General features: G+C 47.6%; 2 protein-coding genes across 20 annotated transcripts in view; one reads left to right on the top strand and one right to left on the bottom strand.

The window, feature by feature from the left end:
- MLPH (melanophilin) overlaps positions 1-4,796 on the bottom strand; it is a 39,823-nt gene extending 35,027 nt beyond the window's left edge. For all 7 annotated transcript variants that reach the window (XM_017747113.1, XM_017747114.1, XM_017747115.1 and 4 more), the window contains exon 1: positions 4,786-4,796. The gene's annotated coding sequence lies outside the window, so the exon portion shown is untranslated. The remainder of the gene's footprint in view (positions 1-4,785) is intronic.
- Positions 4,797-8,118: 3,322 nt separating this feature from the next.
- The window catches only part of COL6A3 (collagen type VI alpha 3 chain), a 58,320-nt gene continuing 51,670 nt past the window's right edge, over positions 8,119-14,768 (top strand). For 3 of the 13 annotated variants that reach the window (XM_017747101.1, XM_017747104.1, XM_017747102.1), the window contains exon 1: positions 8,119-8,506. The gene's annotated coding sequence lies outside the window, so the exon portion shown is untranslated. The remainder of the gene's footprint in view (positions 8,507-14,768) is intronic. The other 10 variants (XM_017747105.1, XM_017747103.1, XM_017747100.1 and 7 more) reach the window with 6 other exon arrangements.

The raw sequence follows: 14,768 nt of genomic DNA, 5'->3' as shown, positions 1-14,768 counted from the left end.
CTTGTTGCTGATACCTCTGCCTTTTCCTTGGGAACAAAACAAAAGCAGGGAAGATCCATCCATGGTGTCTGCCACCACCTCCCTGCCAAAACTGCTCCTGTGCTGATGGCAGGTGGCAAGAGAAGACCCATCCTCTGTGCAAGATGCTGCTGGCACAAGACCCCACAAAACAGGTCACTGGTGGCTAGGCTGGATGCAAGTCCTTCTAATTCTAAAGGACAGTAAGTCTGATGGATTGATGAATCAGACCTGCCATGCCAGATAGCAAAACCCCAAATTTCGAAAGAGTTAGATTGCTCTGAAGGCAGAGAGGGAGCCTAATGCAGAGTAACTGTGAAAGAAAAGCTGGTGTCCGTGGATGGTGCTTGTTGGCCACTTGCCATCCCTCTCCTTGCAGCTTGGAGGGCCAGAGACCCCTGAGTGTCAGATAAAACAGGAAAAACTACACACAGATTAGAGCAAGACAATCCAAGCTTTGGGACCCATCCCTACAGAGGAAGAGCAGCTCATGGGTACACTGCCTCTGTTTTCATGCATCCCGTGTGGGTAAATCTGGGCTTTGAGCTGGAGCATTGATGCCTTAGGTTTTAACTTTTATATTTTTCAAATTCTGTACTGCTTGGTGTGTGACTCTGAAGTTTCTTGTAGCCTGTTAACTTCTGCTCTCTCATGCCAGGCAGACATAACAAAGCCTCTCCAGGCCTGCTCTCCAAGGACACTCAGACTGTCCTAGGCCCAAAAGTATAAATCAAAGAGCCACTAAGGAGGGGGAAAGCTGAGGGGAAAACTGAAGCTTTAATTGGAGAATTAACCCTGCTTTGCAAGTGAACCAAACCTATAAAAGAGTGAAGAACTCGTGACCTGTTGTCCATCTTGGGGTCCATTTTGAGAATAGCTTCAGGTTCCCCAGGGGGTACCTTTGAAGGCCTTTCAAATAAATACCTCTTTTAATCCTTTACTCCTGTCTAGTCTCTGTTTCTAGGATGTCTCTTGAGGCATCAGCATCAGTTATCTTGGATACAGGGCCTTGTCCTGGCACGGGGCTGGGGAGCAGCAGTTTGCCAAAGGGACAGGATGGTGGAGGTTCCATGTATTTGGAGGGGGTTGAACTAGACAGCCTACAGCTGGACTTGCTCACAAGAGGATAAAACACTCCCCGTGGAAGCAGATCAGGCTCCATACTCCAAAAACTGGAGTATGAGCTTTGCAGAGCAGGTTCAGATGAAAGGGACACCCTTGGGGTGACAGTGCAGAGTGCCTGGTCACAGTTTGGGAGCAAGGCATTAGGACAGGCCATCACCCGCTGTGAACTCATCCTCTGCATGCACTTCCTCCCTAGGCGTGGTGATGTGCCAACCCAGAGGGAAGGGGACAGCATTCCCCTAAATGTTATTTATGGATCTCAGGGAGCCAGAAATCTCCACCAGGCTTTGCTGGCACTCAGGCTCCTTCTACCTGAGCTTTACTCCCATAGATGCTCAGTCCCATAAAGATCATCCCTGTTCCAGCTTGCTTGTAGGTGACAGGTGACTTGCTGCCACACTGGGATTTTTTAGGGACAAGCGCGCTGCTGTTCCACCTTGGGGAAATGATGTGATTTTTCACGTGTCCCTGCTGGAGAATGAATGAATGAGCCGTTTGAGAGACGATACTCTGTAAGGCTGGCAAGGCCGCTGGCTCCAGGTTTTATATGGAGTGCTGAAGACTATTTTTCCACTCCTTCTGCCATGAGTGGTTGGAAAGGGTGGTAAACAGCAACTGTAACCATGCAAAGCCATCCCCACCTCTTCCTGTTCCAGCACAGGTTGATCTTTCACATCCAGGGACATCCCCAGCCCAGGGGCTGCAGCAGGATCCTGGTACTGTGAGAGCTGCAGGTGCTGGTTGCCAAAAGGGATGCCTAAATGTGGGGAAAAGTTCATTAGAGGTTTCCCATTAACTGGGAGATATATATATTGTATATATATATATATACAATACCAACCTCCCGAGTCCATTTGCTTGCCGAAACTGAGCTACGGGACAAAAAGACTCAACTTCTTTGGCTCTGTAAAACCAGGCTGGCTTCCTTAGCAAAAAAAACCCCAAACAAACAACAAATCCGCTTGCCAAGCAAACTGGCAAAACAACATTATTTTCCCCAGGAAAGTAATTTCCTAAGGCTTTTTTTTTTTACCCCTTTTACCCCAATTTTAATCAGGAGGTTACGTCTGGTCACTGCAGCTTTACCAGATTAATTTGGTTTGTTTTTCACATTTGAAAATAACTTCAATACCGTATTAAGGTCTCTCACTTTCTTCCTAGTTTGTATTTGATTGCGTGGGAATAACCTGGCAGTGCCGAGGAACTGATGTTTGCTTTAAGAAAAATTCTCCAGCAGAGCTCTCATGCAGCAAAATCCATCACTCTGAAAATTGCCTAGACCAGCTTCAAGTGAGTTTCTTTCTAGATGGACTCGGGCAAAACCCTTGGCTTTTTAGCTTCCAAAGTTTTTACCGCCTTGCTAGAAACTCGGCATCTCCAGATGTATCAAACGTCTCAAGGCAAACATCTCAAGCACAAGTTGTTCCATATGCTCGGTATAAATTGTGAACAAGCCCCTCAGGAATAAATACTTACCGACCACATACGTGCTGTTTCCTGGGATATTTTGGACATTAACTCCAAACAAAACAGCCACGACGTGGAGATGATGTTTATATAAGCTCCCCCGTCAACCGACGGGAAGTTTATAAGGGAGAGAGCAAGATGATGCGGCCTGGATCCCTGTGCCCACCCAGGGGGACTCCCACGGCTTCAGGGAGACCTTAGAGCACCTTCCAGTGTCTACAGGGGCTCCAAGAGAGCTGGAGGACTTATAATAGAGGCATAGAAGGACTTATAATAGAGCACAGGGTGAGAGGAAATGGGTTTCCACTGCCAGAGGGCAGGGTTAGATGGGATATTGGGAAGAAATTGTTCCCTGTGAGGGTGCCCAGAGAAGCTGTGGCTGCCCCATCCCTGGGAGTGTCCAAGGCCAAATTGGATGGGGCTTGGAGCAACCTGGGCTAGTGGAAGGTGTCCCTGCCCATGGCAGAATGTGGAACTGGACCATCTTTAAGGTCCCTTCCAGCCCAAACCCTTTAGTGACTGGAAAGAGATGGAGAGTGGATTCAACTCTCCTCAAATCCCTATGCTCACATTGAGCAGAAAGTAGGGATTTTTCGTCCCCTTAATTCAAAGCTCAAGCCAGGAGAGTGGCCCAATTTTCACAGCTGAATTAAGCCTGTTCAACTTAGCCCCAAAGATTAAAAAGAAGCAGCATTTTGGACAGACTCCCTGTCAGGAAATCACAGCCAGGGCTGATTCAGGACCTGGTGCCCCAGGGGAGAAGCAGCAACCCTGGCACAGTTGGGGTGTGGGCCATGGTGCCCACAGGTCATTTCAGACCTGCTGCTCCCCAACTTCCATCTCACCCTACTCACAGGCCAGAAAAGTCATGGAATATTCTATCATGTAAAAAAACATGTAGGCAAGATAAAAAATGTATTTTCTTATTTCTTTAGTAGGGAACCCTAACAAGAACATCCCCCCAGGGCCTGGGATGTGTGGCACACCAACACAGAGCTCTGCATTTCCTGGGCTCTCCTCTCCCTTTTGCCATGACACACGATTTTTCCTCTTCACCACAGGTGCACAATGACCACAGGTTTCCAAGGAACTGCTTACAGCAAACCCCCAGGTCTATTTTTCCCCTCTGTATCTTCCCAACTAACACAACACTCATTCATGGGTATGAATAATTCCTTACAATTCCTCTTTGACTACGAATAATTCCCTATAATTCCTCTTCAGCTCGTCTGCCGTTACATCATCCTGTCCGTGTGGGCAGCAAGTATTTCTGGCTTCTCTGTTCTTCTGACTCCAGCTCTTTTCAAGCCACCTCACCTCTCTCCCTGTAATTAGTAACAGGCTTTTCCATCACAAAAGTTGGAAGTTTCGTTGAACTGTTGAAATCCAGCCCGTTCCAAACAGTTTTTTGTGCTGCACAAGTTGCCACAGGACATTGAGGCCAAGACTTGGAAAGATTTTTTCATCCCCCTGTGCAAGGCATCACCTGGAATGCTCTAAAACAAGAAAACAGGAGTAACCCAAAGCAAAGGCTGGCAAGGTCTGTGTTGGCCAAAACACATCTCATGCTCCCTGAGCTATCTTTTACTCTGAAAAAGAGCTGAGTTATCTTTCCTGGAAGCTGAGCATCACAGTTCACATTACAGTTTACTGATCTACAGGCTGTGCATTGTGTTCGAGGGGAAAATATCCACATTATTTACATACTTGAGAGTAGTTTGTTTCCTGTAATCACAGAAGCTGGAAATCCCTTCAAGCAGAAGGGCTTCTTGCAGGATGTAGTTGGTCAGAGCTCCAAGTTTCACCTTTTGAATTATGATCTCTTTTACAAGGCATGGATTAAGTGTGTATATATACACTCAGATAAGGCACACAGCCTGAGGTGGGCTTGTTTTAGTTGCTGAGATTTTTTTAAGAGAGGGAAAAGCATCACAGAATCATAAAATCACAGAATGGTTTGGGTTGGGAGGGACTTTAAAGTTCAACTCCCTGCCATGGACAGGGACACTTTCCACTAGACCACGTTGCTCCAAGGCCCATCTAATCCAGCCTTGAACACTTCCAGGGATGTAAGATGGGAGATTTTGCAGAGATGTTTTAAATTCTTGGCCGGGGCTGCAGGATGGGAAGGGCAGAGCCAAATGTCTCTTATCTTTTCTTAATTCCCACTCTGACCTGCCCATCTAGAGATGCTCTTGCCCCTTTCCCTGGCTGTTCCAAAGTCATTTGATGAGGCAAAAATACATCAAGAAATATTTGCACAAAGGCAGACAGACAAACAGAAAGCATAGGAGGAAAGCAGAACCAAGAAAACTTCAGGAAAATATTTCCTGGACCACTTCCTAAGCGGGGTGCTGGGGAGGCATTTGGATAAAAGCAATAGCAAATCCTTTGGAACTAATGAAAACCATCTACTGCAGGCAAAATTAAAATGCAATCTGCAGCCCTGCCCTTGTCCCAGCAGAGCTGCTCTTTGCCTTGATTTCCAAGCAGGAAAAAGAGTTTGTTCCCACCCTCTTGTGAGGGGTGGGACCCTGCAGCCCTGATCCGCTGTGCAGATGCTCAGCTGGTGATGGGAAAGTAATGGAGCAACCCTTGGTTTTGGTGGTACTCCCTAACTTCAGAGCAAGAAGCATCTCTGAATTGCAGGAACAGCTTTTATTTGAGGGGAAAAAAATGGCTTTGGGTTTGGCAGATGCCCAAGGAGTCCCTGGAGGAAAAGCCAGCAGATGGTGCTCAAGGATGGAGCCAAGGCGGGATGCTCCTGAGTGTCACCATGTGTCAGGGACCCGGAACCAGCCACCCTGTGCCTTGCCTGAATCACACGGGAGAAATCCACAGAAGTTCCCCAAGTCAGGGTAGAAACGGCCCAGCTGAGGCACATTAGAAAAGAACTGCAAAATTTAACCGCTCTCTGCCAGTTTCACTGGATTTTTTTAAGCTGGGACCCTTATTCTGGGGCTGGGAGGACATCAAAGTCACCTTTTCATCCTGGAAACGATGTAGCACACAGGGCTTTTTATTTTTTGTCGTGGGTAGAAAGAGAATTCCTCAAAACCCTCTTCCTGACTCATAGCATTAATCACGTCTAGTTATTAATGCACCAGGGAGGAAATATTGCTAAACTTAGCCCTAGCTGCCTCTAGAAATTACCAGTGTGATGTGATCCCGTCTTTTACTAATTACCAGAAGGTCTGTTTGGTGTCTGGGGGTGGAAAGTAGTCTGTCCCTGCAGATGTCACCCTCTCCCCAGGGGTGTCACTCAGCCCCAGAATGTCACAGCAGCCTCAGCCCAGGTTCCCGTGATGGATGGGGGTCGCTTTGCTGGGAGCCACCAACACAAACAAGAGGGAACTGCTAAAGGAAGGATTGTAAAAGATTGTGAGTGAAAGAGGGAAAAAGATAACCCCACCCTCAAATGCCCTGAGCATCCTGTCTGGCTGCTCCCCCACTATGTGTCAGTGATAAAACCCCTTTTTGGAAAGGAAAATCTTCCAGCTTGGTTATTACAGCCACAAAGGCAGTCAGATGGGAATTGAAGAGCTCTTGCAGCCTCATTTAATTACTGGAGCACTTGGTAAAAGTCACTTCAATATTAAAACCATGTTAAGACAAAGAAAAAAAAAAAAAGAAGAAATGCTAACAGCAAGAAAAAAATCAATCTAACTCCCAAGTTAAACATGTTCTCAATTGAGCTGTGATAGGCACATAACACAGGTCACACACGTTTTACCAGTGTTGTTACATTATTTATCTGGAATTCTCTGACTTGGCTGTTTTTCACTACTGTTCTGGGGGGTGCATGGAGCTTTCCTGTGGTTTTTTCTTTTGGTTTTTTGGGGTTTTTTTTTTCAGTCAATTAAAAGTGTTTCCCTGAACTTCACTGCTGCACAGAAAACTCTGGTTTTCAAGGCGGGTCTGAAGTAAAGGCATCACAGATCCCAGCTGCTGTTGAACTGATATGACCAGACCGTACTGGTGGATATAATTCTTCATTACAAAAGAAACTAGCCTCAAGTTCTTGCTTTACTGAATCTCAGAGTAGCCTGGGCTGGAGGGACCTTGAAGACCACCTTGTTCTATCCCCCTGCCGTGGGCAGGGACACCTTCCACTAGACCTGGTTGCTCCAAGCCCTGTCCAACCTGGCCTGGAACACTTCCAGGGATGGGGCATCCCAGTTGAACTCTGCCCGACAGCTGAAATCACGTGGAAAGGCCTTTGGTTTGGATGCTTCTGCCCACATTACGTTCCTCCATCATATGTATTTTACCTTTTAGCAGCTGTCCCTCACCCTGCGTGAAAATATAAATAAAAAAATAAATAAAAGCTCTTTGTTGTGGCTTTCCAGCCGTTCCCGTTTCCACCATCCCCTGTTCAGTGTCCACTGACATCCAGCGAGGAGCTGCAGCTCCCTTTTGCCAGGCTCACTTATTATTTGGGAACTCCCTGCCTGTAAGCTCCAGCTTGACAGATTTTGGAGGGAGGACACAGCACCCTGCTTGCTTTTGGGCATGAGGCTGGGGAGTTTCACTCTGGGTCCCACTGTGTCTTCAGTCTCTGCCAGTGCCAAGCCAAGCATGATTTCTAAAAGGAGTTATTGCCTCAGTCCAAGGGCTCAGCACTTTCCTGAAGCATTCCAGCTATTTCTTTATGTGGCTGGTCTTTCAAACAGCACAAACCCAAGAGCAAACATCATTAATCCCCCTTTGAAAAGAAAAGAACTTGACTATTTGATTCCAGGGACACCATCTCCACTCCAGCCTTATATGGAACCAAACAAGAGCAAGAGATAAGAGTTAAAGTTTCCGTACCAGTGTTTATTGCAAAACACAACCCGGTCCAGCCTGAAATGTTTAACTTTGGTCAGTGATCTGCTGTTGCTCAAGGCACAGGAATAAAATTAGCCCCAAATTTATGAGGCTCTGCCTAATAAAAGGTTAAAGTATTCTTTCACTTCACGTATGTTTAAAAAAAATTTAAAAATCACCAGTCAGGAACTTGCAGACTGTATTTGTTGCCTTTTAAACTTTTCCTTTAAGTCTATATGACTTTTTAAATACTTATTCTTATGCTAAGGCGTTAACTTTTATTTATAAGTTACGGATAACATAAATCCCCCACTTCTGCCTCCCCATCTGGGTGGGTATAAAAACCTGCTGTTACATTTTAATGGGAGAGAGCATAGAGAAGAGACTCTCTCCCCCTGCGCTGATGCTGTAACTGTTCAGGGAGAGAGGCTGAGCTTCCCGCAGCCTCGAGCATCTCCGAACGGCGCTGCTCCGGAGCCCTGCGTAACTTGGTATGGCCCTTGGCACATCCCGACTCCTGCAAACATCCAAGACCAACCCTTCCCGACCAAAAGACATAGTTAAATCAGCTTCCTCCAATTCCATACTCTTTCCTTATTTTATTTTATTTCATTTTATTTATTTTATTTTATTTTCTCTTTCTCACCAACAAGGGAGCAGCGCTTTGGACGCGGCACGGCCAGCGCGGAGAGGGGAAGCCACACAGCGCGGAGGCGTCCCCCGAGGCGGGGGGGGAACTGCGTGTGATGAGCAGCTCTGACCTCAGCCCCGGGAACGCCAGCACCAACCATCTGGATCCCATTTGCAACGCCGGCTCTCCCGCCTCCCCGGCATTCCCGAGCCAGCTGCCTCCTCCGGCCTCGCTCAGACCCACGGCGGCCGTGGCGCAGGGACCAGCGCCCCGGCAGTCCCCTCGTCCCACCAGTGCCCCACCATTCCCTCATCCCGCCAGTGCCTGCACCCCGCTGAGCAAGGCAAGAGGGCACTGGGAAGGCTGAGCAGCGCTGCACGCCATGAAGCAAGGGTGAGAGGCGCTTTGGAGCAGAAAATCCTGGAATAAGCAACTCTTCTGGAGGTTCACTCAGGGGTAAGTGTTGCTTCCCGTGTGGGAGCCTTCAGCCTAAGCTCTGCAGCTGCTAAGCCGTGGCTGCCCTCCTTGGTGGGGTGGTAGTATTTGGGGGTTTTTCAAGGAATTTTGGACAAAACCCATCCCTAGGTTTGCATTAGTCTTGGAAAAGCAGAGCGACGCTGCCGGCTGGTTCACATCCGGAGCTCCTCCCGGAGCTGATGCACCGCAGGTGTGTGGGAACACTCCTGTCCTCTGCAGGGGCCCTAAACCCTTTCAAAAGCACTGACCAGAGTATTTCCCCTGCTACCTCAGGATGGGTTTTGCGTTTGTTGTCTTGGAATCACTGCAGCAGCAGCTTGGTGGGATAGGAGCAGGATGACACGGGAAGCAATGCCCCAAGAAGGGCATGTGGAGGCTTGGGAAGATGTACCAGCACAAAGAGGTGGGGACACCAATGGGACCCTGCAAGGAGTGTGCTGAGGGGCTGTCTCAGTGCTCCGTTCCTGCTCCCAGGGCTGGGGGGTTTGGATAGCCACCCTCACTCCTCTTGCCCCAAGGTGAGGTAGAATGAACCTGGCAGAGGTGCTTAGCCATGCTCAGGTCCTGCTGCCAGGCACGTCCCCACTGCTCCAGTGTGGGCCAGCATGTGGCTCCAAGGGTAATCCTCATCCTCTTGTGGTCATCCACAGAGAGGGAAATTAGCCAAACAGCAGCTCTTCCCCTGAGGGAAAGGGCTCTCCAGCCGTGCATGGAGCCACCGTCCCTCTCCATGGCTCTCATCTGCTCTCCCTCCTGCCTTCCCGAGCCCTTTCCCCCCAGAGCCCCAGTTGCCCTCAGCCTCTTGGGACTCGCTGAGGGGGCGGCTATGATTAATCTGGAGACACCCTGCCACCATTCCACTGGGCTCAGCAAAGCCCTCGCTTCCCAAGTGGAGTTGGGGCGAGAAACGGTTGTGGCCAAACTGGTTTCCTGACCAAGCAAAAGGGCCAAAGCTGGCTGGAGTGGGGGTAGCCAAAGCTGCTCTGGTTCCAGTGGGTGAAATGGGAAACTCTCAGTTTGTTTCTGGTTGCTGTGAGGATCCATGTGCACTCTTGGGGGAGGAATCCTGCGTTTTTCAAAATTCTGGCTTTACCCTGTTTCTTGCTGGTTTAAGGAAAAAAGAATCAGTATTTGTGGTTGGGTAATTACAGTGCTTATGTAGTGCTGCTTCTGGGGCAAATACCCAGTTTAGGAGGTTTGCAGTGAGATGTCTCCAGACTGAGGCTGTTGTGGGGAGCTGGAGAATTCCTCCAAGGTCATGTAAGAATGCAGTGGCAGAGGAGAGACTCAGCTCCACATCTCCCTGGCACCATACCTTGAGTCAGAGATCAGGGAAACAGGCTTTTCATCCCCAAACTTACTCTGTCTTTGCAGAGAGGCTAACCACGACCAGGGCTGTGACAGTGTTTAAGACAGGAGTGCAGGGCTGCGTGCTTGCTGCCACCACACCATCGTTCATTCATTCCCTTTCCAGTTTCCAGCACCCACCCCAGTCCCCTTTCTGGTTTTTCAAACATCTCTACGATTTTCCATTCAAACGCAGTAACTTTCCCTGATTGCAGGGTGAGCTAAACCAGCCCCCGCTTTATTCCCACAAGTCAAGGAGGGGGAAAAATTTAAAAAAAAATGATGTTCCTCTCCTACTTTTGCTACGTGCCTGTCCAGGAACAGGAGGGAAGGGAACATCTTATTCCTTCCATCAGTACAAACTGTGGTAACTGCACAGCCTTGCCAGCCTTGGATTGTATTCCCCATTGGATTTCCAGCAAAGGGGTGAGCCTGCCCTGCGCTGGGCGTGCACGGCGCCGGGTGGCATTGCGTGCCTGCTCCCCGCCGTGAATCACAGCCAGCCTTACCCCTCCATATGCCCATCACTTTTTCCACCTTTTTAAGTGATCTGTGTTCCACATTAAGGAGCCGATCTGTTTGGGTGGAGAGGCTGCGGGAGGCTCCGGTTACTATACATAAAGAGTCATTGATCTTTGAGGGAGTTTCCTTTTTTTTTTTTTTTTTTTTAGCAAATACTCCCTTTCCTCTTATTAACGACTCTATTTTAGTCTCAGTCTTTGGATGGAGAAAACAACCAGATTTTAAGCCAACAGCATGCTTAGAAGGACAGAAATGAATATGTGATTCATATTGAATTCTAGCACCCAGCGTACTTGCCTGGGTAGGATATGGAAGCACCGTAACTCTGTTGCTTTGCTGAACACTGGTTTTCAAAAATCTGAGCTCCAGTGGTTTGCAAAAGCAGGGAGATTTTTTCCCACCCTTTCAGGCTTGATTTTTTTTAATGTTCAGGTCTGCCTTTATAGGAACAAATGTTTTCAGGGGCAACCCTCAACCCCACAAGCCTCACCTTCCCAGTAGCACTTGACAGCAACATTTACGCTTCAAAAGAGCTGAGAAAAATTTAAATGTCTCCACCTGGAGCCATGAATAAATCCAGGATCTGTCCTATTCAGCTCATCCTGAGTCTCTACAAACAGCTTTGTTTCTCCCGAGGGCTGTGGAGCCAGGAGAGATTCAGTGTTCTGTGATGAGGAGGTGGCCAGGCATGGGACACTAATGTCCCTTGAAAAGGTGACCAAGCTTTTTTTGCATGGAAGAATCATGGCATTCCGCCTCAAAATCACGCCGGGAATGGCTTTTGGCTAACATTTCCCCCCCAGCTCAGGGAAATTAAAGGGGGAATTCATCCAGGCGAGAGAGGAGCATGCCTCACCTCCAGAGGGCAATCTGTGCCTCCCTGGCTCCTCCACATCAGGATTTGGGGAGCTGATTCTCCCAGCTGCTCGCTCCACAGCCATGACTGCAATCATATCCCGCTGCTGGGGATGCAAGTAGTTGTTCTGGGTGCCTGGTGTCCACTTCCAAGCCGCTGGCAGAGCTTACAACTGCCGCCTCCCACAGCTGTGGATACAGCAGAGAGCAGCCAAGCCAAGGGAATTTGAGGCTGAGCAGTCTTGTTGGGAAACAGGATGATGATGGACAAGGGAAAATCCCCACAAAGCAAATGCAGGTGAAGGCAGAAGCCTCTTTGTTTTGACTCTGACATCCCCATGAGACAGACTTCTCATGGAGGAGCCTAGAGGATGCTCACAGCACCCTGCACCAGCTATGGGATGATGCTTTGCTCTCCCTGGCCCCCTTTTGGAAAATGTCCCCCTTTTGGAAAATGTCCCCCTTTTGGAAAAGGTCCCCCTTTTGGGACCCAGCTGCTAATCCACCTCTTTCTCCCAGTACAACATGATCCACCCCACATGCACAAGGGAATTTAAGGGCTGCAGTTGCTTCTCATGTTTTTAGTCAATGTATTTTTTGAGGATGCTCCATGGCTGGACAGGAAAATTGGACCGACCAGATGTTCTGTGGTCTGGAGCAGCAAGGTATCCCAAAGGTCCCTGGTTGTGCCAGCTGGGAAAGCTGCACAAGGCCAAGCCCAAACCCCGGCCAGTTGTCCCCAGAAAATGTGCCAGTCATGGCTCTGCCTACCATGCTTGCCATGCTCTGCTCCTTCCCGGAGGCTGCTCAACTTTCCAGCAGGAGTGTGTCACAGAAACGGGGAGATATGGGAACAAATACCATAAATACAATCACAGAATGGTTTGAGTTGGAAGGGACATTAAAAACCATTTTGTTCCAGCCCCCTACAATACCTCCAGGGATGGGGCAGCCACAGCTTCTCTGGGCACCCTGTGCCAGGGCCTCACCACCCTCACAGGGAAGAATTTCTTCCCATTATCCCATCTATTTTATTTTGACTACACTCTAGTGAAGAAAACCACCCCCAACACACCCAAGCAAACAACTGCTTAGAAAGTGAATTTGAAACATCCACTCAAAGGGAAAAAAAAAAAAAGTAAAATGTCAAATTTTATGCACAGAGAAGTATGCAATATATGCAAAAAATAGCTGCTGGGGAAAATATTTAAGGAAATCACTTCATTGTGTCGGGGTAGAAATGATTGCTTTTTGAGAGCAGTATTGGGAACAGATGTATTTCTTCTGATGAAATACTGTAATATTAAGAGGTCGGCACACACTGTATAAACTCTAGACAGACATAAAACTTTCAGATTATTGAAGGCTACAGGAGTTAATCTTTTAGCACATGAATCATGAAGAAATTGGCTCCCTGGGTTTTGGTGCTAACTTAAGAGTTCAGGAAAACGCTTTCTTTTCCTAAAGGCACTCAGCAGTCAGGTTTTTCAACATAATTTTCCAGCTTGAAGTGGATATAGCAAAAGCTTCACCAGAGCTTTCACTCCACAGGACTGCAAGGAACTTTTCATTTAAAAAATGAAATAAATCCACAGTTAAATTACCTTGTTGAAAATACATTCTTGAAAACCCAGCAATACCAGAGAATAAAGGTGCAAAACAAACACTTACCATAACCAAGTATTAATATTTATTAGCATGAGTTAACATCTCTGGTTTTATCATCCATCCCCTGCAAGCTGGTGCCACCTCCGGCTTCTGTGACCAGTGGTAATTTGGGACACAAAGCAAGAACACATTGAGCAACGGAAATTACTTCTTGTGCCTCACTGAGGCAAGCCAAGCAATAAAAATCACATCATTTACTGTCTTAAACCCACTTTTCGCACGGAGCCAGAGACTTGGCTCAGTCAAAACAGATCTGAGTAGAGTTTTGGGTGAATTCCCCATGCCAAAGAAAAAAAAAATTACCCCCACCCACCCAACCCCCACCACATTACCTTTACAAAATAAGTTGCTGTCCTTGCTGTATCTTCTTCTTCTCAAGGGCCATCTCCTACAGGAAAATCATCTCCTTGCCCACCCCTTTCTGCAAGCACCCTTCCTCATTAGCTAATGAGTGTCATGAAGAGGGGGCTATAAGAGAAAACCCTGCTCCGGAACAGCTCTTGTTAAAGGCTCTTCTTTTCCTTAAATTGTCCATTTCTAAGAGATATCCATCACCATATCCTGCAGGACTTTGCTGCCTTTTTCCTCCTGGTGACTAATCCTGGCTCCTATGACTTTAGGATGGTTTTGTGTGATGCTAAAACTCATCTCTTGTTGATGGACAAGTCCCTCTGCTTGCACAGAACTATAAATACCATGATGGAGGTCACAGAGAAAGCTGGAAATAGATCTGGAGGCCTCCTAAAGGATAAAATGGGGAAGGAGAGGAAATGGGCTGCCCAGGGAGTGGTGGAGTGCCCATCCCTGGGGGTGTCCAAGGAATGACTGGATCTGGCACTCAGTGCTCTGGGCTGGGTGACAAGGTGGGAATCGGTCCCCAGGTTGGACTTGATCTTGGAGGTCTTTTCCAGCAATTCTGTGACTCTGGAAAATCTCAGCTTCCCACTGCTATGGGAGATCATGGGTGATCCTGTGGGTGGGAGAGAGTCCATAGCCACAGGGAGTTTCACTTTTCCCTTCGGCTACATTTTGTGGCTGTAAACAAGCTCTGAGCAGCTGCTCAATGTAAAAACCAAAAAAGCCCCTAAATGTTTGCTTCAGTTCTGTCACTTTTTAGCCAGCAAGACATCAATTTTCACTGGCTTATCTTGATGCTCTGCTCATCCCCAGCTGTTGTGACTGAAGAGGAATTGGCTGCCAGCAGCTCATAAACAGGATGGTAACATAACTTCCTGTGTTTTGGGAAAGAAATATAAGCAGTTTTACAGCACACATTACTTTAGTGGGATGGTTTTCCTTAGCATGCATTTTATTTCACGTTTTTCATTCATTGCTAGCAGCCTTTTCACTCTGTGGCATCCCACCCTTAAGGTGAAGGGGGCTTCCAAAGTTTGTAGATGCTCTTGGTTGAAAGAAAAGACCAAAGTGAAAGGGCCTGCAAAAGCTTACAAAGCTTTGTTAATAAATTATACACTTGGCATGGAATTTGATATGTTAGTCCCTGATCTCCCAGAATAAGCACGTGACAGTGGCTTTTGGTTAAAGGATAGAGTGAAAGGGAAGAGAGAGACGGTGATGGATTCAAGAGGGAGAGATAGCAAGAAAGGCAGAAAGAGACATCACCATTCCTGACTCCAGCATTGATCCAGCTGATGGCGTGTCCAGGGTCCTGGGGCACACCTGGGTGCACCTGGGTTTTGTGGAGGTACCTTTTATAGATAAATTTTTCCTGCCCTGGAGATAAATTTTCACTTCCTATGCAAATTATTTAATAAGTTTTTTCTAGATTTTTCTGGAAATGGGTCAGAGGGCTCTGAGAGGTTTTGGTCCTCCCCTACTGCACATTCCT

The sequence above is a fragment of the Corvus brachyrhynchos genome, unplaced genomic scaffold, assembly GCF_000691975.1.
Source record: "Corvus brachyrhynchos isolate BGI_N302 unplaced genomic scaffold, ASM69197v1 scaffold671, whole genome shotgun sequence".
Taxonomy (NCBI): domain Eukaryota; kingdom Metazoa; phylum Chordata; class Aves; order Passeriformes; family Corvidae; genus Corvus; species Corvus brachyrhynchos.
This window is presented reverse-complemented; position numbering and strand designations above follow the sequence as displayed.